Source organism: Ctenopharyngodon idella, chromosome 1 (assembly GCF_019924925.1).
Source record: "Ctenopharyngodon idella isolate HZGC_01 chromosome 1, HZGC01, whole genome shotgun sequence".
Lineage (NCBI taxonomy): Eukaryota > Metazoa > Chordata > Actinopteri > Cypriniformes > Xenocyprididae > Ctenopharyngodon > Ctenopharyngodon idella.
In genome coordinates this window covers 21,436,155-21,461,699 of record NC_067220.1, presented here as the reverse complement: position 1 = coordinate 21,461,699, position 25,545 = coordinate 21,436,155, and the positions used below count along the sequence as shown (strand labels likewise).

General features: G+C 37.4%; 1 protein-coding gene across 6 annotated transcripts in view; it reads left to right on the top strand.

Annotated features, from left to right (window-relative positions):
• lrba (LPS responsive beige-like anchor protein) overlaps positions 1-25,545 on the top strand; it is a 259,976-nt gene that overhangs the window by 2,558 nt on the left and 231,873 nt on the right. The gene's annotated exons all lie outside the window — the stretch shown is intronic.

Sequence of the window (25,545 nt, the reverse complement as noted above, 5' to 3'; positions counted from 1 at the left end):
TTTTTATATTTTGTCTAAAGGTTCGATTAACTGTTCCATTTCAAAAATGTTATTTTTTTTGCCTATTATTTCGTATATGTCAGGCTTTACAATTTTAAAAGAACATATATATATATATATATATATATATATACCCCTAAAATGTTCTAGGTACTAATATGCACCTTTTATGGATAGAGAAGGTACAAAGTTGTTCCTTTAACGGTACTGCCCCAGTGTAAACCTGAAGATACATATTTTTTTTTGACAGTGTGTAAGGCTATTTAACTACCCAAATCCCAGTACTTACAAGCAAGTGTGTGGAGGTATTTGTAATACTGTGGGTTTGAAAACATTTAATAATGGGCTCTGTGTTCTTCTGCATTATTCTGTGTTTATAGGTTTGTGGTGATGTATTTAAAGGTCGGTCAACCTATTTATACACACTGCTTGTTTTAGATTGTTTCTCCCTGCTCCTGTCATTGCAGACAGTCCTTATGTGAAGCTATTATCCATTAATCCGTGATGAAGGATTACAGAGTGTGAGGAACCTGGTTTGATTTTTCAGCAGTGACCTAATGTTCAATCTTCATGGAATGATGTCAATGGTCTGTCAGCTTTAAACTTGTCTTACGGTTTAAAATAGATTATGTATGAAAGCAGTCAGAGTTCACAGATCACTTCAACACAGCTCTATGATGTAATAACAGCTCATTTCTGTTGACCAGCCCCAGACACGAGGAAATCAGTTGGCACTTTCTGGAAATCGCACACTTTTTTTCCCCTCCTCCCACGTGCAAAAACAAGTTGAAAGCCCCTGTTATACATTAGCTGAGTTTCAAGAATGAGTGAGGGCCTTTATGTGACCCACTTTGTAGCCGAATCTGATTGGGAGAGATTTTGTTTGCAGGTCCTGTAGTGTTGTGAAATGACATTGAAGAATGAATGAATGAGTGCAATAAGGAAGTAAGAAACGTGCTGCAACAGTGCGCTCTATTGTGATGTAATGCTGCTGAGAGACGGAAGGCACACTAGACATAGGTGACATGTAGCCTACGTGCTCTTGCCTCTAAAATACAGGGCGTTATAATTGAATGCAGTGCATGCCCTTAAAGGGATAGTTCACTTATAGTGCGAAATGAAAATTCTGTCATCATTTACTCACCCTTAAGTTGTTTCAAATCTGTATGAATTTTGATATGTTTAGCAGAATGTTTGAACTGCTCTCAGTCATACGGTGAAAGTGGAAGGGGGACCAGAGTCTGTCAGATATGGCCACGGGAAATAGGGTGACTGAGGGTGCTGCAGCACCCCCTGCCAGCATGACAGGACTTGAAATAAATTTGTGTTTTTCAACATGTTTATTAATTTTCCACCTTTTATTCATTAAATTACTCTAAAGATTATTTTGTTTTTATATGTTGTCGAATCTGGTTTATGACTTTGAGAAATTAATATTTCAAAAGCCGATCTCGCACGGCGTTATTGACGTGCCTACGCTCACAAATTAGGGTGACCACCTGGCTGGACAGTAGATGTGATTTTGTGGGACAATGCAAGACACATGTGTGAGAGATAAATTTACTGCTGTTATATATTGATGAGCCTATTTGCCATCACTTTGGATAATAATGTTTTAAATCGCCAAATAAGCTTTGTTAATTGTCACCGGCTCTGTGACTATACTCTGTCCAAAGAAAACATATGGCTAGTGGTCATAAAACACAAAGGAAAAACTTGAGAAAAAAACATGAGATATTGCTTAATAACGTAACAGCTTTAACAAAAATATACGGCTTTAACAGAAATTATTCAGATAAAAGTGTTTTCCAACAGTTTTTTTTTGGTGGATCTGGCAGGTCTTGTTGGATCATTATCAGCAGGAAAAAAAACCCTCTCTATGAACGTGTTGGCTGGTTATTTTCCCGCTCTAGCTAGAACATTACAGCTGTGCAAATGGATTTTTAAAGCATTTTTTAGTATTATAAAAAAATAATAGCCTACAGACATAAATGAAATGCGGGACACTGCTTACGTCTTGCAGGACATGGGACAAAGCTCCCTATTTTGGGACTGTCTCGCAAAAATCCTTTTGCTCACCTTGTCTGACAAAATGTCATTGAAAAACTGAATATAGAGGTCTTGATTAAAGCATTCATCGGCATTACTTCAAAGCGCCAAACTGCATTTGAGTATCATAAGGTAAGATGCAGGTTTTTTGTGCTGCCGCCATGTAGTGAAATATACAGTATTTTTAACATTTATTTAATCATGAGTTCTGAGTGTTCTCATATAACTCTGTCCTCATTCATTTTTATGTTCATCTTAAGTGTTGTTTGGGCTGTTGATATATTAGGATTTTGTTTAAAATCCCCCATCTCGCCACTGCCCCATAACATTAAGTCCAGCACCCCCTTGATCAGGCCCAAAAAAGAACAAAAATGCACCAAAGAACCACCATAAACATACTATTCCAAGACTTTCGAAGCCATATGATGGCTTTGTATGAGGAACAGACTGATATTTAAGCTGTGAAATTTTAATCTTGAATGACACTTTAAAGGGGTAATATCATGAGGAATCAAATATTCTTTCATCTTTTGAGAAGAGCTTGGTATATTAGGACTGTAACACATTGTTTTAGGCTCAAAACTTCATGATATCTTGAACAGAACATTTATTGAAACAAAATTACAAAAGTGCCCTGTTAATAACTTCTGCAGCTTTGTGACATCAAAGTTGCATAGGGATAAATTCAACAGCACACAACTGCTCATGTTTATGCACTGAAGTTAATTTTTAACAAGGTGTGATCATTTCAGTCTGATCTTAACAGTTTAAAGGCACAATTCAGTTTTCAATGCAGATTGTTTTAGTCTGTCACAATGTTGTGGCTGCTTATAAAGAATGTGGGAGTTAAAACCTATATTTGACATGACAGCAAACGGGCTTGAGGGTACCATAGGACATCACTCAGAGTCTGCACTGTTGCTCATTTCACATGCAAAGGGGAGGTTTCTTGAAGCTGCAGCAACACAAAATGTACCATTTAATTCTAAAACTTTAGAGAGGGTGCTCAAGAAAAACAAATGTATCATAAAAATGCATGAGATGACCTGCTTAACCTATTAAACATGATAATCTGCCAGACCAAACAAAACTAGGTCTTTGATTCATCTCTATTTTTAAAATAGTGTATTGGAGCATGAAAGCAAAATAATTAGTTTGATTTGCTGTTTGAGATGTCTAACACATAGATAGAATCACAGTGAAATACAGCATTGCTTACAACTCGGCAATAGATACGTCATGTTGTCAGAGTGCACTCATTTAGTGTTAGTCACCATGAAGAATTTCAAGGGATTAAGAGAGGTTTTAGCATGAGAAGAACAGCATGTAAAAGAATTGAGTGCTGATTGACTAAATAATTCAGGAGTGCAATAAATGACTATATATAAACTCACTCTGTTCTCAGCTGTAGTGTAAGGCAGTAGTATCGCTACAGCATGAATGAGTGGTGCACAGGAACTAACAGAGTTGTGGCCATTTTATCCTCTAGTTAAACAGTCACTTCAGTTTTTTTTTGTTGCTGGTACTTTGCATGTCATTGTGTCACCATGCACTATCTGTTTTATCTGTTCTCTGTAATTTGCTGTTGGTTGGGTCTCGGACTCGGATCAGAGATCACTGCCTGAATAAACTACTTAAGCAAAAAAGTACAAAGCAAAGAGAGCAGTGCTCATGTCATTTGTAAATCTGCACAAGGTTTATTAAAGAATAAATATGCATTTGCCTCATTAAAACCTACTTATTCTTCTTGTCAAACACACTTAAGAATCTCATTGAAACAGTATCAACTCTTGTGCCTCTGTCAGTCTCTGGGGACTGGAGGTGGTTTGGTAGCACAGCACCTGGGTTAGCCCGAGGTGAGGGCTCAACAAACGAGCATGTGACCAGTCTTTGTTACCATGGAAACCATGAGAGCAGGTGACCAGCCTGCTCTCACCTGTCTGTACAGGTCCTGACTTGTAGGAAGTGATTCCCAGTTCTGGCTTATTTTTTACTGTATTGTTAGAGTATTTCTAGTTTTTGTTTTAGAGAGCCTTGGACTCTAGACTAACCTAGAGCAACCTCTTAGACCTCTAATATCCTTAGAGATTGCACCAGCAGGAAAAAAGTCATTTATTCAGTCTAGAGCCCTGGTACTAGTGGTGCTAGTCAGTGAATTGGACTACATCTGAGTGTCTAAAACACTGGTATTATGATACTTGAATCTGGCAGTACTAGTGATGTCAAAAGTACCAGTACTTCGGTACCGGGGCCTTAAATGCAGACTGGAGCTGTGTTGACGCTGCCAGTAACTTTGCTGCATGTCACCAGTGACTGGTGGTTAGGTCGTAAGTGGGCATTCCCACTGCTGGTTATGTAAACGGGGCTTAATATACCTGCCACTGTTGGGTCTAATGTGTTTCTTTGTTTTTCTTTTTATTACTAACTTTTCACTTAAACTTTTAAAGCATCTATTAAATTAAATGCTAACGCTTTAATATATAATTGACTATAATTATCATTATCATTAATATTTAACAGATTTAATTAATTTTAATATATTTTTATTTTCAGATTTTTCAGTTTTTGCTATGGTATTGAAATAGGTACAGAGAACCATGAAATTTAAAGGCGCAAAGTGTAGTTTTTCGCTGCTAGAGGTCGCTTATTCAAAACATAGGCTTATCTTGATGACGCCTTGATTCCGTCGAATCATGGGAGGTGTCTTCGCGTCTACAGCCAGTGGAAAAGAATCTGACAGGACTCGGGCAGAAATCATATTAATGGATGAGATAATGTATTAAAGATTAATTAACATTACTGTAATATGAAGCAGGGTGTGGCTGAAAGCCATTGGAGCTGAACGAGGCCGATGGTGCGATTGCTAATGAGAGACAAGCGCGACACACGGCTCGATATCAGTGGAGCTTTTATTATACACTTCCGCTTCCTTCAGTCAGGAGTATGTGGGGTAAAAACAGCGCTGTTTTATCATATTAGATACATTTGTGTTGAAAGTTTGTTATAGTGCTCGGTGGCTACTATGAGACACTTGTTGCGCACTGCAGTAAGCTAGATCGATACCATGCCTAAGCATGGTAAAACATGGTAAATAAAAAAAAATGAGATTCAAACAATAAGACTTGCTGTGTTGAGCTATATAACATGATTAGTTTTCTGTTGATGAATGTATCCATCCAAACAGTTGCTCGCCTGTCTAATAAAACACATAATATATTAAAGCGTCTTTGGTGTTTCCATGGTTTCTACAAAATAAAACCGGAAATCGAGGATAACGCGGGTATGATGTCATTGATAGGCGACGCACGGATACAGTCCGTGTCCTGGTTAAAATTGCTTATTTCTCTGGATTAAAACATTCTTGGAAACATTTGGGATAATGTAAGTACAAAAGTCAACAAAATATATAACATTGTTCTAGTGGTTTTTATATTTTTTTAATCCAAAAATCTTACATATTGTGCCTTTAACTTCTATTGACTACTGAAATTTTGGTGTTGTGACAACACACATTCTGCTTTCTCATACTGGAATTGGATTGGATGGATTCATTTGTCTGTTGCGCCCTTTCTGTCTCATTTGTTTGCTTTATCCAAGAACACAACACATCCCTCTCTGTTTTCTAATGAATATTTTATCACTCCTCCCCGGATTTTGTTACCTTAGCAGATATAGATGCAGAAGCTTGTAACTGAAACCACCTTCATCCAAATGTTGGGTGCTGGTAGGAATATCACTTTAAAGGTTTCGGTAGTGGTGAGGCTTAATGGAACTGGCCTTAGATCAGTGCAGGCTGTGTTTTTACACTGTGGTTCTTTTAAATCAAGGTTATGTTGTTTTCGTTGCGAGGCTCCATATGGAATGAATCTCACCACTTTGATTACTTTTTTTTTCTCTGTTTCTTGCTCATACGTGGGTTTCATGGATGGAAAAGAGTCTTCCTTTGGTGGGGTATCAGTAATGAAATGAGGTTCTGCAACGTGGGGTGTCTGCTTTAAATAGAAACCGATATTTCCCCTTACTTCACATACAACACACACGCATCCATGCTGTATCTCACTCAGTACACAAGGGGAGAAAAAAAAAAAATCTTTTTCTGTCTCTGCCATCAACTATCAGCTTGCTGTGCCAGAGTTGTGGTGTATAAACATTTTTTTTATGAATTGAATAGTCAATGGGTTGTTGCCTGAACAATGAGTTGACTAATCATCCATTTAAAAGAAAATCTAGAAAAAAACTAGTCAGATTGCTGGGCAACTAGTCGATCATCAAAACCCATTCCTGTGTTAGGAAAAGAAGCATAACCACACTGAGCTTGTTGAATAAATTATATTTAATGTTTTTGCTGTATGTTAAAAGCTCTCTGCTAAAGCATACATGGTGGAAATAATCTGAATCATTATTCCCACAGTGTCCCATAGAATGACGCAGAAAGGACACTGGGGTAATGCCTGGATTTATGAGTGCTGGCAGACTGTAAATATGCAGTTATAGTTATGTGTGTCACAATCATACAGTAGATAATACATAAATGTGGCCCATATAGCATGTACTACTACCAGTACACTGTTATTCACATCAGTGATCAAGTTTACTAAAACCACCCACACAAACCAGACTCCACCTCCGATCTTTGGTTTTATAGCCTATCACAAACCATTTCAATGATACAAAAGATTTTAGTGGGTTTTAAGGAGTCTGCCTACACTGACCTCACCACTTTTAGCAAAAAAAAAAAAAAAAAAGTTGTGTAAACGAAAGATCCATAAAAGCATGTCAGGAGTGCTCTGAACATGGACTGAATAGGCCAGTGGGTTTTCTGTTGCTGTGGAGGTGGATGGAGGTGTCTGCTTTCTGCTTACCTTTCCTCTGTTTCTTTATATGGCCAGTGGTGGATCAGATACTGCAGTCTTAGAGCTTCAACCTCATTGTGTACTGACAAACACATACAGCCCTGAGGATTGAGTGTCCATCAGCTGCTTGTGTTTTCAGATTGTCTGCTTGACTAAATGATGTTTGTATATGTGACATAATGTGTGTGTGTGTCTTTGACTTATTGCACTAGATTTCATTTAGAGTTCATTCTGTTTGCAGTATTAGAATAATTAGAAACATTTCCTGTGGCACAGTTATGTTGCTGTATTAAGATAAGAAAAATAATTTCAAATTAGTGCTGAGTGCTGACTGGTATGAAAAAAAAAAAAAAAAAAAAAAACCTGTATTGTTTTTTTTTTGTTTTTTTTTTAAGATTCTGGCGGTGTCACGGTATATCGCTCTTCTTTGCATGGCTGTTTATTAGGGCTGCCCCCTAATAGTTGACTAAACATAAGTCGACGAGAAGATGCTTAGTCGACCTAAATTTTATTAGTCGGTTAGTCAACCTCACATATGGCTTATCATTTGACATGTAAGTAATAGCAACTTGGCCACTTGCTCTAACGTTAACTTAGATAAATGTGCCCTATTATTAGGCGCATATCCAAGTGTTTGTGCTGAGTGTGGAAGCTAAAGTATAGTGAGCTTATACTGCATGACAAGGAGGCGCCGGCGTGATCACTTGCATTTTTTTCTGATAACAGCAGAAACAACTTAAAATACTCCATTTTTTTATCATACAGATAAGAGTAATACATCATTTGAAAATGTAAAGGGTGTACTTTTATTTGTGTAAACTCACAATAAAACAAAACCTTGTGCTTTTGTAAAAAATAGAGAGAACAAACAGCATGTGCTTTCTGCCGTCTTGGCCTCCGTGAACTGGAGTGCGTCACAAAAATGAACCAAAACTCAGCGTATAGGCTACTTGCGTCATAGACATGAGAAATGTATCTATAGAAAGCTTGAAATGTCTACTTTTAAACGAACCAATTCAAATTGAAAACAAAAAGCCTACTCTCTGATTATATAAGCCGTATGAAAGTGCATTTCTCTCTAAGCATCGTCAGCATCGCCAACTTCCTCTTTGCAGCCGACACCGACTCAGAAAACTCGTTTATTAATAAATAATTCAAATGTCTCCTTGCTATTTTTTTCTGGTGCTTTGCGGCATGCTTTATGTATGCACTTGAGGGCGAAATAGGCTATATATTACGGCTATATATATTAAAGGCTCATTATGGTTTGCCCTCCCCCCCAGTGCATATTTAAATAATTAAATTAATATAAACGTGTGATTAGTCAACTAATGGCTTAGACGAACGACAATTAGTTGACTAGAAAAATATTTAGTTGGGGGCAGCCCTACTGTTTATAGTAGCTTATTTTACTGTCAGAAGTACATAGAATATAAAAACATTGTAATGTCATATACTGAAACCTTTGATTACTTTAAACAAACTTTTTCAAATTCCTCCCTCAGACCTTAGACCTGCTGTCAATCATTATATATTAAACAAGTGGCAAGAAGAATGGGATACATATACAAACAACAAATTAAATGAAATCATCCTAAAATGCCCAACAGACTTTTAATCTCTTTTAAAACCAGATTTGATCATGTGGTGTTCACTAGATGTCATGTAGGTGATACAAGATTGACTCATGCATTTCTGTTTAAAGGGATAGTTCACCTAAAAATGAAAATTTTATCATCATTTACTCACCCTCAAGTTGTTCCAAACCTGTATGAATTTCTCTCTTCTGCTGAAGATATTTTGAAGAATTTCTCCATAATATGGTAGTCAATCAATGTTCTGCAAGAACCCCCTGTCCATTTAACATATTTTATTGGTCTGTCCTTCTTTTAATGCCAGTGTGCAACATTTATATGTAGTTAGCTCCCTTAAGGACTTGTTCAGTAAGATTTTACCAGAAAAGGTTTTAGAATTTGTATCATTTGTAAATGTAAAACTTCTTGAATTATCTAACTACTGTATTTTTATTTTTTTATTTATTTTTTTAATTTAATTTTATTGTATTTATGTATTTTTGTAACGCAGTTTTTGCCTCAGATGCCTCAGATGCTGACATGACATTACAACCTATACTACTGGCAGCTTTTTCTGCGACTTCAGTGCATGTTACATTGTTACGCCAATAGATGGCAGCAAGTGACTATGAGTGCAAGTCATTCAACTGTTCAATCAACCAATTTATAAAAAAATTCTGATTAATTCAGAAACAAAACAACATCTCACAAAACACATCTCCGGGGTAACGCTGATGCTGATTGTGGCAAGCTAATGAGCCTCACCTGCGTGCCACACCGGTCTCGAGTCTCACTGAGGAGCTCCGGAAGGATAAAAGGAAGAGTGACGACAGTGAAGGATGAGAGTAATTATGGACTAATTATGTTTAAATGTGGCAGTCGTCCATGAGGGGCGGCCGCTTTACTTTCGTTTTGTTGTTTGTTTACTTTAAGATTAAAGTTACTTTGAACGTTCGCCAGTTACCGTCTCCTTCCCAAGCCTTGTTACATTGGTGCCGAAAACCTGGAAGGAAGGAGGAATGCGCTGTCAAACAGCCCTCACTGCTGTGGGAAATCCTTAGTGCCATCGAGCTGAGCAGATTCTACCATCATGGATGCTCAAGGCGGTAGTCTGGAGTGACTTGCTGGGGAGACGGACAAACTCGCTGCCATCCGCCTGGGTTCTGGAGGGGCGGCTGCCTTCTGAGAGGGGGCAGAGGAATCGTCACCATTTGCCGTAGGACAGAGCCTGATTCCTTCCGCCATGATGGGGAGGAGTAGGGCACGGGGGACACTCTCACTGGCTGCTCGAAGCCGGAGGAGCTGTCGCTGTCCACCAGGCATCGGAGGAGTTAGAGGGCCGCCCACTGAGGGCTATCCAGCACCACTGCCAGGCATAGCGGAGGAGTTCACCCAGCTGGTGCGTTTTGGGAACTGGACCAAGATTTTTCCTCTCTCGTCTCTGTTTCTCCTCATCCTTTAGTCTTCTGTTCTTTGCCTCGTCTGTCCTTACCCCCAGGTGCTGCGGCCACCGTGACGGCCCTCCCCAGAGGGGTGGGGGGTTGGGTGGAGTAGTGCGCAGTCTCGAGGGTACCCCCTGGCCTGCGAGGGCCATGGGGGTATGAGGCAAGCAGGGTGGGGCTGAGAGCTGTGGGAATGGAGTGAGGCCAGTGGCGTGATTGCTAATGAGCCTCACCTGTGCACCACACCGGTCTCGAGTCTCATGGAAGAGCTCCGGAAGGATAAAAGGAGGAGTGATGATGGTAAAGGACGAGAGAGGACCAGGCCTGGACTATTTATGTTGGTGTTTTGTTTTATTTTAAGTGGCAGTCATCCTTGATGGGCTGCCGCTTTACTTTCGTTTTGTTGTTTTTTTTTATTTTATAATTACAGTTTTATGTGAACCTTTGCCGGTTCCCACGACCTCCTTCCCCAAGCCTTTAACATCGTTACCCTGATGTTTCACTTCATAGAGATTAATGTATTGGTCAGTGTTGACGCCAGTCATCTGAAATCTCCTTAACCATGAAAGGATACTACAACAAAGATACTGCTTTCCTCAGCGGACATGGCAATTTTTTTTCATGAGTATGTGATCTGAAGAACGAAAGCTCTAACAGATGCTGGTAATCACATGCGCTGTGTTGATCTCTCTCTCTCTCTCTCTCTCTCTCTCTCTCTCTCTCTCTCTCTCTCTCTCTCTCTCTCTCTCTCACATACACAAACTTTGATTTGTCTTTGATACTTTATAACAAAGGTAGGGTATGCAGTTAATAGGAGTCTCTGCTCAATACAGTGAGCACTCCAGCCAACAATTAGAAAATTGTTGTTCAGATCAAAGCAGAGAAAGCGCGTTTAAGCTTTTTTGCCCATAGCTCAGCTACCCTAGTTTAGCAAATGTAACTCTGCAATTGATGCTGTAAAAAAGAAATTGAGACGTGATGCTTTCCGATTTTTAAGTTCTATTAGCCATTGTCTTAATAATTGTCAGTAAATTTGTAAATTGTCAATAAAGTAAATTTGTTCATTCATTAAATGTACAATGCCTCATTTAGCCAATAAATTCATCAAGGCATTTGCAAAGTCTTAATCTTCGTACTAAAAACTATGGATTAAAAAAATAATTGTACCACTTCTGGGTCAAGATAGACCCAAATGCAGTATGGTTGTACATAGACCCACTAACCTCAAGACAGTGACAATCAACAAATGTAAAAAGATGAGCTCTTAACATCACAACAAATAACTAACAATAATGACAAACTGCAAAACAATAATCCTGTGACAGTAAATGTATAATTCATGCTATAATAAAGCATGAACCCTTAACATTTCAGCATTGTTGTTTGATATGAAATTCTTTGACTAATTCTTTGACTAGTTGGGACAACATTTGGGGGAATTCTGTTGGTCTAATACTAGTCAAATACTACATTTCTTAGTATTTGTGTCTCTAAAAGTTCTATAAACTGGAAAATGTTTTTTTTTTTTTTTTTTTTTAAACAGTGCGCAGATTCGATGCACACATAACTACAAAAAATAACATTTGACAAATCTTCAAACGTAGAATAAAAATAGACCACTGCAGTTGAAGATTGTACAGTTTATTAGACCATTATCCACATTGACTTGTGCAGAGTGATGTAATGGAATTCAGACTTTATAAAAAAGAAAGGACATTGGACATAAATTAAGTGTTTAATTAGTTTTTCCTTGCATATTACCAGTAATTAGGTTGCACAACTTTAAACTGCTGTGTTCTAGGATCAGTTTAAATGTTTGCTTGTAACCAATGTCTCTTTGTATTGTGTGTTCTGTAAACAGAGTTGTTCCCCTTCTCTGTTTGTCAGAGTAAGGAAGGATATAGTGAGAAGCTTCCTGTGCACATAAAATATAGCCTAAATATTAGTCAAGACACAAGCCAGGCCTGACAGTCACAGTGTATCATATACTTTTGTCACTGGCAGATAGACTGGTAGACTTAAGGGCATTTTGGTCCCACTTTATATTAGGTGGCCTTTATGTACTTACATTTAAATTAATCATTTGATACAATGCACTTATTGTGTACATACATGTTTTTACATTGTACTTATATTTAAAAAAATACCTGCATGTAATTACATCTGTAATTACTTTGTAATTACGTTTGTAATGACACTGTTAAACCATCCCTTACACCTTAACCCACCCTTAAACCTACCTATACCACCAAACCTGTCCCTAATTTAACCCGTATCCCACCTCAGTAGCAGCAAAGGTGTTTTGCAATACAATATGAACACAATAAGTACATTGTACTTATTTTTTGATGTAAGAACATAGTAGTTAAGGCCACCTAATATAAAGTGGGACTGGCATTTTTAAAAAATGATACAACAGTGGTAACCCTAGAGATGAAGATACAGGCAATTGTGGGATGTTGGTTTGGCTGGAATGTGTATTTGAGACCTGTATTGGAAGGGATGAAATTGAGTGTTGAAGGACAGTCATGAAAGCCTGTCTGCTTTCACAGAATGAATGCTTTGTTCACCTGAGTGTACCACCATATCCGGTTCCTGCAGGGGCCTCTTGTGAGAAAATGGAAAAGAATATGCAGTAAAATGTTGTTGTTTTTTAGTACACATCCAAAGATTATGTCTCAATAGGAAGTGTCATTGGCAAATGTCAGTGTCTCAGAAATGATCCCTTATAAAATGTTATCTGTCACATGGATATCTGTGTCATTATGTTTCTGATTTGTGTGTTTCCTGCAGCACAGTGATAGGAAAAAATACATGAGAAATGTTTTCTCTTTGGGTTTGTGTGCCAAGAACATCAAAGTCTTGTGGTCTGGTGCCACCAACTAAAGGTCTGTCTCTGTGTGTGTGTGACTTGTATAGTGTTTAACTGCATAGTTTAAAATTTGCCATTTTCAAAAATATACAGTGGGTACGGAAAGTATTCAGACCCCCTTAAATTTTTCACTCTTTGTTATATTGCAGCCATTTGCTAAAATCATTAAAGTTTCATTTTTTTCCTCATTAATGTACACACAGCACCCCATATTGACAGAAAAACACAGAATTGTTGACATTTTTGCAGATTTAATAAAAAAGAAAACCTGAAATATCACATGGTCCTAAGTATTCAGACCCTTTGCTGTGACACGCATATATTTAACTCAGGTGCTGTCCATTTCTTCTGAACATCCTTGAGATGGTTCTACACCTTCATTTGAGTCCAGCTGTGTTTGATTATACTAATTGGACTTGATTAGGAAAGCCACACACCTGTCTATATAAGACCTTACAGCTCACAGTGCATGTCAGAGCAAATGAGAATCATGAGGTCAAAGGAACTGCCTGAAGAGCTCAGAGACAGAATTGTGGCAAGGCACAGATCTGGCCAAGGTTACAAAAAAATTTCTGCTGCACTTAAGGTTCCTAAGAGCACAGTGGCCTCCATAATCCTTAAATGGAAGATGTTTGTGACGACCAGAACCCTTCCTAGAGCTGGCCGTCTGGCCAAACTGAGCTATCGGGGGAGAAGAGCCTTGGTGAGAGAGGTAAAGAAGAACCCAAAGATCACTGTGGCTGAGCTCCAGAGATGCAGTCGGGAGATGGGAGAAAGTTGTAGAAAGTCAACCATCACTGCAGCCCTCCACCAGTCGCGGCTTTATGGCAGAGTGGCCTGACGGAAGCCTCTCCTCAGTGCAAGACACATGAAAGCCCGCATGGAGTTTGCTAAAAAACACCTGAAGTACTCCAAGATGGTGAGAAATAAGATTCTCTGGTCTGATGAGACCAAGATAGAACTTTTTGGCCTTAATTCTAAGCGGTATGTGTGGAGAAAACCAGGCACTGCTCATCACCTGTCCAATACAGCCCCAACAGTGAAGCATGGTGGTGGCAGCATCATGCTGTGGGGGTGTTTTTCAGCTGCAGGGACAGGACGACTGGTTGCAATCGAGGGAAAGATGAATGCGGCCAAGTATAGGGATATCCTGGACGAAAACCTTCTCCAGAGTGCTCAGGACCTCAGACTGGGCCGAAGGTTTACCTTCCAACAAGACAATGACCCTAAGCACACAGATAAAATAACGAAGGAGTGGCTTCACAACAACTCCGTGACTGTTCTTGAATGGCCCAGCCAGAGCCCTGACTTAAACCCAATTGAGCATCTCTGGAGAGACCTAAAAATGGCTGTCCACCAACGTTTACCATCCAACCTGACAGAACTGGAGAGGATCTGCAAGGAGGAATGGCAGAGGATCCCCAAATCCAGGTGTGAAAAACTTGTTGCATCTTTCCCAAAAAGACTCATAGCTGTATTAGATCAAAAGGGTGCTTCTACTAAATACTGAGCAAAGGGTCTGAATACTTAGGACCATGTGGTATTTCAGTTTTTCTTTTTTAATAAATCTGCAAAAATGTCAACAATTCTGTGTTTTTCTGTCAATATGGGGTGCTGTGTGTACATTAATGAGGAAAATGTACATAAAATTAGCAAATGACTGCAATATAACAAAGAGTGAAAAATTTAAGGGGGTCTGAATACTTTCTGTACCCACTGTATATGGCAGTTTAAAACTTTGTTTCCAAAAAAAATAAAATAAAAATAAAAATAATAATTTCAGATTTTATCCCATTTTATAATAGGATAAAAGCTTCCCATTTCCTACTTTCTGATTGGCATGCATGAGATCTAATAGCCTTCTAAATTTTTACCAGGACATGAAAAAAAACTTTGAACAAGTATGTAATTGCTGGTCAACTTGTAGGTGTGGGTTATGCATTTGAGTGATATCTCTGTAGAGCATATTTTATTGGACTGTTTTTTTTTGTTTTATTTTTGATGTTTCAGTCCAGATTCATTTTTTAGAATTTTATCAAAGATTTAAAAACAACAACAACTTATATTTCTTAGGTTAATCTCTCAATAAAAACATACATGGATGCTGACATGGCATTCAGTTACAAACAAACCAACAAGAGCATTGTGTATTTATCAGACAAGCTTCTTCTTTCTGCCCTATTTAAAAAAAAAAAAAAAAAAATCAGTATACAAAAGCCATTGTTGATTTCCGAGGTTATGATAGAAACACTTTTTTTCTGCTATTGTACTTAAAAAAAAAAAAAAAAAGTTTCGGAGCACTTTAATGAGCTTCTCTTTAACTCATTTGGCTCATTCCTCATATTTTTTTTAACAGAGTTCATGACTGCAACTGTAACACATAGTCTCAAAATGTGTTGCACACTTAAAGGTGTTGGGCCTAATTTCTTCCTAACTCCACTGGAAATGAGACAATATGGAAAAAGCTTCCAGGCTCAAAAGTAGCTCACTGAGTTATAGTAATTGTGATACAGGCCTACCCTTATTGAACTTAAACAGTGATTACTAAAGCATGCAAGCACAGTAGTGAGAAACATACTGCTACAGGAAATACAGCAGACAAAAGCTGGATGGAGAGGAGGGAAGTGGCTTTGAATGTGGGGTGTTGTAGAAATCATCTTCAAAATGCCAAAGTGTCTACATTAGGGATGTTCGTTTCATTATTTTTCCCTAATCGACAGCCAATTGATAAGATTATTAAATTAGAATTAAATTAAATTAGAAAGTGTCTGTGACCCATTAAATATATATATATTTAATAGTTTTACATGCACAAATGGCAGCATAAACCTCAAAACACAAGAGGATTCACACATCGTCACATCACACACCTGCAGTGCTTCTGTGAACGGAGAAAAACAGAATATATTCATATATAAAAGGAATAAATATGTGAACATATTTCACCTAAATAATTAACAAATTAAAAAAACGAAAGAAAGCATAGTTTTGAGTTTCGGTTCATTTTTGTGATGCGCTTCAACAACGAGTTCATGGAAAGGAAACCGTTATCAAAATAAAATACAGTCAACCAAACATATGACAAGTTACACTGCTCAATTTAAATATTCTGTAGTACAATCTGTGCCTCTCAGTATGAGCACCACCCCACTGTAGTGTTACGTCAAGCACATTTTTGCGCATGTGAGGGATTTTACATCGATATTGGACAAGTACAAAGCCTAGTTTACATAATTAATAGTTTAGCATTCAAATACATTGCGAATATGGAAACATTTTGAGTTGTGCCAAAGGACAGAGGTAGGCTACTTGAGCCCAATGCTGGTTTCTGTTTCAGTTTCGCTAATTCGTTTTGGCATGACCTTTATAGCTACTTTTATTTTTCATTCTGGTTCTGTTCTGAATACAGTTAAATTGAAAGGATCTGTTGTAGAGTGAGGGGAACTTAAATAGCCTATAGCTATGTTTATATAATGTTTGTTAACATTTCGCTTTATTTACCGGTATTTTACATTATTTCTGAATGTAAAATGTGACTTATGCTGTTATCTGTTTTTTTTTTTTTTTTTGCTCTCAATTTTTTTTATGTATGGAATATTTTTTTAATCATGCAGCAAACGTTTTGATCTATCTTGGAAAATTACTTTAAAAATTACTTAAATTGTTTTTAACCATTTAACAGTCAAGCTTTTTGCTATCGGTTAACAGTTAACCAGTTAATTATGAGCATCCCTAGTCTACATGTTGTATATTAAAAGAGAACAAACATCATCCATTGGCAGTTGACTACTGAGTGTTACTGAGGTAATATAATATTATTGTTAACTCGCCGCATCATTACTAGTTTAGGGGCGGTTGAGGACCCTATTGGCCTTATAGGTAGGTCTACTTATGGCCATCTTCTCTGAGCACAAAGCGCTGCTCTGCCTGGATGGGAGTGTGTTGGAAGATACTAATATAGAACAATGTATGCTGCTTTTTGTGTGTTGGTCCTTGTTGATTGTGTTTCTTTCAAAACTTCTCTTTGAATATTTTACGAACAGCTATATTACAAACAGAGATTCATTGTGTCATCACAATGAATTATCATAAGTACGAGTTTCCTAGGTAAAAATAGGAAACTCGTACTTACGATAATTCTGAGAGCACGTGAAGGCAGCATAAACCCAGAATGTCTGTTTTTGTGTGGACAATATATACATTTAACATAATGGGCACAACAAACTGTCATTAAAAAAAACAAAAAAAACAGACATTCTGGGTTTATGCTGCCTTCACGTGCTCTCAGAATTATCGTAAGTACGCGTTTCCTAGGTAAAAATTGCACATGAACGCCCCCCCCATTTCATAATCATGACTTCAGAAGTGGGAATTATCAAATTTCCGATAGCACGTGAAGGCAGCATAAATCTAATGGATAATCTTGCTTTTACCTGTTGAGTTCTTCAGTGTAGGTGAGCATCTCAGCACAATAATTTGAGTCTTCTCATACCAGTGTATTTATTTAAGATGCTGAAATGCTTCAGTTGAGTTCAGTAGAAAGATTGAATCAACAGGTCAAATAATCTGATTTTAAATAAGCATTCATTATGAGACATATTAGTAGCACCAAACTTTGCTGCAGTGACTGATTGTGGCTCAGATATTTAGTGGAAGCATAAGCAAAGTCTCAATCAATTAATTTAATAATAAATTCATTTATCAATTATTTTATTTGTCAGAATTTTATTTAGAAAGGAGTCTAAATCTTACTTGGTGCTCTCTTTCAAATAATAGGCTAATTGAAGTCTATGTAATGTATGCTACAAATTGTGGCTAAAAAAGGATTAAAATATAAAGGTTACGAATTCAGATAAAATAAACCCCCAAAAAACTGTTCAAACATTCACTTGTTTTAAAACAGCAGAACATTTAAAACAACCATTAAAAGAGTAGATAATAATAAACCAATAAAGTATAATAATAATAATTAAAAAAAGCAAGAATGTTCTGCTGAAGCACAAGTATTTACTTTGAAAATAGTAACACAGTTTTAAAGGGGCTATATGTAAGATTTTTCATGTAATAATCGCATTTTTATTGCCAATGTGTGAACAGCTTGTAACAAAACCTAGAAAATGAGACCTTTCCTGACTTCCTTGGTTGTCTATGAAATCCTGTTGACTGATTTTTATGTGAAGGGGATGTGGCGGAGAGAATAGTGTATTTGGCTTCAAAGCACGATCTCTCTCCAATTCTGTGGCAGCCCAAGCCATTTCTCATCATGCTGTGAAATACAGACTGAATGACGAATCATAACACCCAACCGCTGCATGAGCATATGACACGCAAACTATGTCTCTCGGTTGGATGAAGCAAACCAGTGCCGCGCTAGTAAAGTTTTGATAGGTGACGATTGTAATCAAGGTAAAGGTGACTTACAGATTACAGTGACACATAGGAGTCATACATTAGGCACACGAGATGAGAGTCCATTATTATTGATGTGCAAACAAACCGTATGCACGGAGAAATGAATTAATTCACTGCGGAATTCATTTAATTGCGATACTGAATTACATTGCAAAAACAGCTTTAAAGTTTACTAAGTTAAACTTTACTGTTTCTCTTAATAACAAGTTTAAAAGTGACCTATTATGCCCCTTTTTACAAAATGTAATATAAGCCTCAGGTGTCCCCAGAATGTGTCTGTGAAGTTTCAGCTCAAAATACCCCATGGATTTTTTTATTATACCATGTTTTAACTGCCTATTTTTGGGTGGGAGAAAAAATGCGCTATTTTGGTGTGTGTACCTTTAAATGCAAATAAGTGCTCCCCACCTACAAGCTTTCCAAGTAGGGCTCGCTCGTCATTCCAATACACTGAGGCATACATGATACAGAAGCTCACACAGTAAATATAACTCACAAAATAGATTATTACAAATTCTTGATGCAGCATATAACAGGTATGACGTATTTTGTGGATGTTTGCTAAAATTAGATTCTGAATGAGTTTAAAAGCGTGATGCACGGCTAATGTGGCTAAAGCTACGCATTGCTGGAGAGACTCGATACACGTGTTTTCGGGTTAAAAATGAAAATAACAAAATGGCTCTCCGTGAATCAATAATAAGAAACAATGGTAACTTTAGCCACATTTAACAGTACATTAGCAACATGCTAACTAAACACATTAAGGAAGACAATTTGCAAACATCACGAAATATATATGAAATTGGATCATGAACAGTTGGTATCGATCCATCTTTGAGAATCAACTTCTGTGCAAATCCTGTGTTTTACAGACCCTTGTGTGCAAAGCAGTCTGGTGTTAATAACTTACACATACTGGTATTTGAATTTATCTGGACACATTCCCTTCATAAATAAAATTACACCACTGCGTCCTTAGTGGCTCAGATGCCATGAGTTTATGGAGACTCGTATGTTTGCTATTATAGTCGTTAACAGATCAGTGGTAATGTTTACATAGCTGAGACATATCACGAGCTTAGGGACGGTGGTTCTTGAGTGCTGCTGTCCTTCCTTGTAAAAAAAAATGTAGCTGGATCACAAACAGTTGGCACTGCTCCATCCTTCAGGAGCAACGTTTGTGCAAAACCTGCTTTATACTGACCCTCATTCACAAAGCAGTCCGGTGTGAAATTATTTGCGCAGACATAAATGAATTTCGGTAGAGTTGACAAAATATTTTCTTCGAAAACAAAATTAATCCACCTCATCTTCAGCGGCTCAGATTTCAGGAGTAAATGGAGAGAGCTATGTGGATTAATCCATCCAGCTACAGAACACCTAAAATGTTTGGGAGACATTCTCATCAGTGCAGCAATGGCGGACTGTGTACAACTCGCTGAGGGCGGTTCTATGTTAAGACGGCAGTGTCTGTCAACATTCGTGGGCAGGGCCTGTGGCTAATGTGACGTCACATTAGCACCATGGCTGAAAGCAGGTCGTTGGGAGACACTGCTTATGATTTATGGGGATTAAAAAAAAGAGTGGGTGGATTTTTATATGGGTGGTTGTGCTCACACACTGCCAACACACATTTATGTCCAAACACCATGCAAAAGTGAATTTTGCATAATAGGTCCCCTTTAATAACATTTTTCAAATAAAAAGAAACTTGAACATTTAAATACAATAAAACTGTATACAAGTACATAATAATAATAATATTTGGCTGCATTTTGTGTCTGTGTTAGTGTAATTATACATTTAAGTACTGCATAATAATAATTAACTACATGTACTTGCTATAGGGTACGGGTTAGGATGAGTGGTTTAGGGTTAGTTGCATGTAATTCATATATAAGTTATAGTTATTACTATAGTAACTACATGTTACACATGTAACAAGGACACTAAAATAAAGTATCAGAATAATAATGTATAAAGTAAACAGATGTTACGATTACAAACAGATTAAAGTGCAAAAGAACACAACTATAAATAACAATAAATTAAGGATCAGAACATTTTAAACCAATATCCAGATATCTTTTCTGGGCTGACATGTTTTAGTGCAGATTAAATGTCAAAATGTATAAGTTGCTTCTTTAACTATTTGTTGCTGTTTGATAAACACCATAGCAAATTCAAAAATCTGAATGGCTGTTTGAAAACCTTTAAATACTCTTCCTTTCTTCTTCGCGACAAGCAGTTGTCAGAAACCGAAAGCTGTGCATTATGTGCAGGGGTAAAGGGGGAAACCACAAAAAACAAAACAAAAAAAACACCTTCAAGTATCTTTCAGTATCACTGCCTTAAAGTATTAAATCACATTAAGCATTTTCTTTATAATGTTTTTCTGTGGGAAAATGCTTAACATGCAGTTCTGTCCATATTTTGGGCACATCTTCTTACATCAGTGTATATCAGGGCTCAAATTTTGGAGCATGATTGCGGGTATCACGCATAATTATAACGCTTAATTTCACATAATTTCAGGATTATAATGTGGGAAATTCCTGCAAACATTTAGCATGTAGCATGCAGGGGTGGTTGCATGTAGGTTGTGACTTACCACTTTAGCATGTATAGGTTGTAAATTAACACACAGATTATAATTTATAAGATCAAATCAGTAATTTGAAAACTTTCTGAGTGTTTCAGCGGTACAAGTATGTGTCTCTCGCTCTCTATCTGAAAATGCACAAATGGTTTCACAGCAATACATCTGCAATACAAGACAAGTCGAAACAGTTGATGGAATTGTCACTAGCCCTGTCGGGTCAATGTTGCATTGCAAATTCAGGCCCTGTGTAGTATGCATCATCAGTATGGTGTATGCTGAGTTGGGTCTTTTAATATCACTGTCACAACTTGTAAAAATAACTGGCAATATATTAATGATTTTATTGCGTTACATATTGCTTTTGATTTATTTGCATTACAATAATTTGCAGTTTTGTAGCCTCATGAATGCTGGCATTCTTTAATGAAAGTGTATCAGCTAATTGTACACTAGTGGAGAGAGAAAGAGACTTTTGTTAGTGGAAGCCACGTCACCATGTGATGTTTCTGTGGGGATGCTGGCGGTGTGTACCGTGGCAGCACCGCTCGAGGCATCACATCCGTTCAGCCGTGTGTTTCATGAACAAACCAACCCTCGCAATAGACGCTGTGTCTCGTTAGTAAACATCAGATTAGCATGCGCAGCAGGACGTGTCCTTTTTCCTTACACAAACATGGACACACAAACTCATACCAACTAGACAGTCAAGTCTTAACTGTGCACATTCATTCACTTGTTAAATTTATTTTAGTACTTAATGTGGTTTTTGCATGCATTGCATATATTGTTGACTTGTTTCTCCAGGATTACTGGAATATGATCGTTTAAAACATCTCAGTTCTTTCCTGAAGAACAATAAACTGTTAATTAATTAAACCATCAGTCTAGCTAATCATCTGCACAGATCAAAAATCCTGAAAGCGAGGACCTTATACAGTTAAATCAGTTATGATGTATTTTGTGATAAAAGGACATGATAAACTATAATGTTTGAATATGCTTATACTGTAGGCTACAGTATGTTGCAGTTCACTGCTCATTCAAGTCTGAGCTGCTGAGGCCCTGTGCAGGAAGCTTATTCACTTCTAAATGGTGTCTGGTTTTCTATTATGACTAAGGTTCACACTTCACTGTCCTCGGTTGCATGTCATTGGCTAAGCTTGTGTGTGCACCTGTCTCTGTCCTCTGCACTTCTCACAGACGCAAATATTAGGGTTTGGTCAACCTTTCATTTGATGTTGAGGTTAGAGGCAGAGATTATCAAACACAAACTTAGCACTTATTCTACATAATGAAGGGCATTCACAATATGCTTCACCTCAGATGCAACCTCATGTGAACTGAAAACAGTTTTTTTTATTGCATTACTGATATGATTTGTATTATTATTTTCCATGCTGTGCCGTGTCTCCCTTTTTAGAAGAGAGATGGACATGGGCAGATCTGCTTATGAGACTAATAGTGTCCTCATCTGTCCATAAAGTAGTAATCAAGATATTATTAAGATTGGTTGGACATCATTGGTGCATTACCTACAGGTGAAAACAGAATATTTTAATCATCTACCAAGTTATCATTTTCTCTGGCAACAATCCTATAAGGCTACGTTCAGACTGTCAATTGTGGTGCAATCATGGCTAAATGGTAAGAGAGAGTCAGACTGGTAACCCAAAGGTTGCGGGTTCGAGTCTCAATACCAGCAGGAAATTACTAAGGTGCCCCTGAACAAGGCACCTAACCCCCAATCGCTCCCCGGTGCCAAAGTGAAAATGGCTGCCCACTGCTCCGGGTGTGTGTGTCCACAGTTTGCAGTGTGTGTGTTCACTATTCACTACTCCTAATGTGTGTGCACTAACTGGATGGGTTAAATGCAGAGGACACATTCCAAGTATGAGTAACCATACTTGGCCTTCACATGTCACTTTCACTTTTCAGTCCAAATCAGATTTTTGTGCATATCTGATTGAAATCCGATCAGATTTAGCAAGTGTGAACAGCAAAAAAATCACATGAAATGCGATTCTTACAAATCCGTTTTGAGCAACATTCATATATGGTTTGAAATCCTATTCACATTTCTGGAAATCTGTTTCAGTCTGACTGCTCTGATGGGATTTTGCATGGTTTATGTGACTTTCTCACGCCATGTAAAATGTTAACGTCAGATGTTGTTATAGGAAACATGCTGAAAGTTGCTACAGAAACAATGTACATTTATATTCATTAACAAAAACAGTAACATCTGTTTAAAAAAAAAAAAAAAAAAAAAATATCGACCCAATTTTTATAGGATAAAATGTAAAGATGATGCCATTTGCCATGCCATTGTATCATACATTTGAAAATCATGATAACCACAGGTAAAAACATGCATGGCACCTCATCACCATGGTAAAAAGTAACTGTATGGTTTCTGTGGTATTTGTTATGAAAAAACAATAACACATTTAATATAAATACAAATGTAGAAAAACTGCTATAACTTAATGACAAAAAAATGCTGTAATTATATTCCATTGCTCCTTTAATACATTTAATACATGTTTACATTAATAATTTAATAAAACTTAATATGAATATCCATTTCTGCCACAATGCCATGGTAATAACAGTTAGTGTTATATAACTACAGTATATCCATGATAAATGTTGGTGATTTGTGGATTGAAAAGCCTTGTCAATGTTGTTGAAAAAGCCAGTGCTGTTTCATCTGGCTTTAAACTGTAGTTTAAATCAGGACTTTTGTGGTTTGTATCGGTGAACGCTGTGGCAAACTCGAATGCTTCTCACTCTCACTTCGCTCTAAGCTCACGCTGCCCTGTCTTTTGGGCCGAGCTGATAAATGACCTGTGTGCTGCAGTTCATATGAGTAGCACTATTTCTTTACACGTTTGCTGTTTAATGTTTCTCACGCGCAATAGAAATGGCATCGACAGGAAAAAAGGTCGCAGTCTAGAGCTCTGATGTTACCTGATGTCAAGAAAGATAAAACACATTAAGAATAAGACTTAATGACAAAAATGTGTTATTGAAATTTTTTCCTGGCTATATTTTAATGCTTTAAAAAAAATTTAATTCATGAAAGACTTCTAGTAAGAAATAAATGTATAAAGGAAACCTTTTTATTAAACTTTTTTTTTTTTTTTATTTCTGGCCAAGAAATACTGTCCCCATTGAATTATGGGCAACTTAGCATCAGTGAGGGTACATTGGTTGTACACCTAATCAAAGTGCATTATGACTATAAAAGGGTAAACTATATTGAATTGTTCTCAGATCTGGACAGGACTACAGAATCGTTGCCATCATACAATGAGAGTGCACTATAAGGTTATGAAACCAAATTTTGTTTATTTATTTTCAAATTCAGCATTGCAACAAACAGTTATCAGTCAGTTTAGTGTTTTCAAATGACATTTTTTATTTAACTAATAAATGTATATTTATATAAATATGTGTTTATGTATATAAATACAGATGTATTACATGTGTATTTTACACAAACATATGGTAACTTTATATTACATTTTTTTCGAAGTGTCAGCACGCCTCAAACTTCTCTAAAATGCGTGACTCGAGTTTCATCTGTGTTTGTCGTTGCAGGGTGTCCCGAATGAACGCATTTTGTCAGTGCACACTGAAAACGAACCACATCACGGACATTAAGCAAAGTGACTTTGACCAAACTCTTCAAAACGCTTAAAGCGTGCACAAACTGTGGAGCGTGCACATACTGTGATCTGCTCTGAGGCTGCTGAAAACACCATTCACTAGCCCCATGTGTGCAAGCAGTAGGACAGAACAAAGAGGCGCCCTTTCACTTTGAAGCACGCAATGCATGCAGACTGTATTTTTTTATGAAACTGCAGACTTTTAAAACTTACTTTTGACTATATTGCAGTTTCGATTCTTATGTGATTAATTGGTCACCCCTACTTGGAAACATAATACTCCCCTGCTTTGTGTAGTTAAAATCGCATCAGTGCCTGTAAGAGCAATGCTCTAAGCAACTGTTCAGGGTGTGACTCTGGTGCATTGGTGATGAAAACAGCAGCCGGCTGGAACACGACTCTTGGGATGAAAGAAACCTTAGCAACAACACTCCACATATTCTTTTTACTTCAGGAAGTAGAAACAGAGCAAACCATCTCCTCAAAACAATAGAGCTTGTTGTTTCCTTGGGAAATGTCAGAAATCCCCATAGCAAGTTCTGGTGTATGATACATAGGACTATGGTGTTCGCTTTCAATTTCATGGGTTCGTCTTAAATGGTTTAGAACAACTTTTTGGTTGTGAGGCACCACGAATCCTTGTCGTCATTACGAGTCTTTAAATAAAATTAAAGAAAGGTAAATGTTTGCTAGTGGTGCCAGCCACTTCGAAGTATCAGATCACTTTGTGATTTGGCTGAAAATAAAAAGTTGTGTGCAGTCTGTATTCTATATTTAGAGAGCAGATGGTGTTGAAGGAACTGCTCGGCTGATTTGATTTGCACTGTTATCTTTTCTCACCGTACACAGCAGTTCACTGCGTGCAGTGTCAGATGCCCTGCACTGCCAGAAGTTTTCAGTGTGTATTAAAGAGCAGTGACAAGCCTTTAGAAAAGTTCTGTTGTTTCATATGTAGAATTTTCTAGTTTAACTTCAACTTTCCCACACATTGTCCTGAAATATTTATTATTTTTTCCAAAATTCCATTTTATTTTTTTCCAAATTCTCTTTCCGTTTTAATTTTTAAT